The sequence below is a fragment of the Octopus bimaculoides genome, chromosome 4, assembly GCF_001194135.2.
Source record: "Octopus bimaculoides isolate UCB-OBI-ISO-001 chromosome 4, ASM119413v2, whole genome shotgun sequence".
In the NCBI taxonomy this organism is placed as follows: Eukaryota; Metazoa; Mollusca; class Cephalopoda; order Octopoda; family Octopodidae; genus Octopus; species Octopus bimaculoides.
Window position 1 is genome coordinate 135,674,539 of NC_068984.1, and position 2,242 is coordinate 135,676,780.

The following is a 2,242-nucleotide window of genomic DNA, read 5'->3' on the forward strand; positions in this document are numbered from 1 at the left end:
TACATATATATATATATGCATATACATAAATCCAAACCGCGAAAGAATAATTCTTAAGGCACGCTGATAATGGCACTAGAATGAATAAAACAAAAAGCATTATTAGTTAATCCCATAGAATCCATAATGAATAAAGATGGAGCTGTTTTGTGCACGTGTTTCGCCTACGTATTAAATATACCTAATCATGCTTTGTCTTAGCGATCCCACTAACGAGCTCCGGATGACAAATTAATTTGTTTGCTCATTAACTGGAAACTCGAGTATGGGATTAACTAATAGTTTTTCGTTTTATTCATTTTAGTATCATTATCAGCGTGCCTTAAGAATTATTTTTTCGTTGTTTGGGTTTAACTGCCCTTTTTGACATGTCAGAATGTAAGAAGTCTTGTAGAGAATCTCTGCTCTCTGTGTATATATCTTTATATATTATTATATATATAAAAATATGTTATGTCTCATGACTTTTAATATGGATGCGAACCACTGTTAATAAATTATGTTAATTTTTTACCCTCATAATTTACACAATATATATATATATATATACTGAAAGAGAGAAAAAGTGATACACGTTTATATATATATATATATATATATATATATATATCTGTATATATTTATTTATTTATTTATTTATATGTATACACAGATATATACATATCTACATATGTGACACCTTGAGCAAGTATCTTCTACTATAGCCTCGGGCCCACCAAAACCTTGTGAGTGGATTTAGTAGACGGAAACTGAAGCAAGCACATCGCGTGTATACGTGGTTGTCCTCAATTGCCACCACTGCTTGACTACTGGCGTTGTTTTTTTACGTCCCCATTACCAAAGCGGTTCGACAAAAAGCGACCTACACAGTATGTACCATAATAAACTTCTGTGTGACAGTAACCTCAGCATGAAGCCTAGTCTAATGACTATAACAAATAAAATTTGAAGGAGAAATCAACGCAAGAAATGGGAAACGGAAATTTCAGTTATATTAATCTAGTAATCTTGAATAATTACTTTGCATATTTCGGTTTGTGTATGATCTTGAGCAATGCGGAAGCAACTATGGACACACCTTCAACATTATTGAAACTCATCTACTCATATGAATTAATTTATAAAATGATCTTGCAGTACAACTACAATAGGACTGTATCGGTAAATAGGTATAGAGTTTCCGGCGCAGTGGACAGAAGTGACATCAGCCATTTGTTCACACACCCAGAGGACCTATCACTTAAACAAGTACCAGTATACATCCTTATAAATGATACGGTACCCATACTAAATAGGAAATACATGACGGTAGAATTACCCCAATGCCACAAATGTTACGCACAGAATATACATATATAGGGACATTCGTAAGTAGACAGTGAAGTAGGTAAATAGTTAGGTAGATAGATAGGTACGTAGAAAGATTTTAGGATCGTGGGTATGTGTGTGTGCGTGTGTGTGTGTACGTTTGTGTGTAGCTATCGATGTATATGTATTAATGCACTTAACGTATATGAAATATTCTTGCATGTTTGTCTTTGTGAGAGAAGGAAAGAGCAGGAGAGAAAAGAGGAAAATGTAATATTTAAGGATTGTTTACATGACAATGAGTAGTAAATGCATTCCTATTTGGTATTCAAATTCTACGTCTTCACATGAGATATCCAATTAGTCTATATTGAAAGTCAAATACAGTGTATCACTGATTGGTCCTTACAAGTCTGATCCTTCATTAGCAACGCTAGTTTTGTCGAATTTTACATTTACATATCTATATGGTAATTATAATCCTATTATTCATGCATTCATTCCAGTGTTGCTATTTTGTATTCTTCTTTTAATAAGTTGATTGAAGGCTGTCTTTCTTTAGCAATGAACATAAAACAAATTCTAATTCTGATGTGATGGCATACAATATAATTGCTGATGCAAAGATTCGCACACATGTAACCAATTAGAATACATAGCTGCCATAGAAATATTCATAGGCGCATTAACGAATACTCATAGTCGTTAATACTCACTCACACACGAACATCTAATTAAATAGCCAAAACTACACGCATATGCATATACAATTAACATATTTTATATGTTTCTGTCATTTCAACTGTGTTCCTGCTTGGGTAACGCTTTGGAGGATTTAGAGGTCACAAATTCCAGTCCTCATTTCTGCACCCAATGTTAACTCAATAGATTTTATCTTGCAAGTATACAATATATATATATATATATATATATA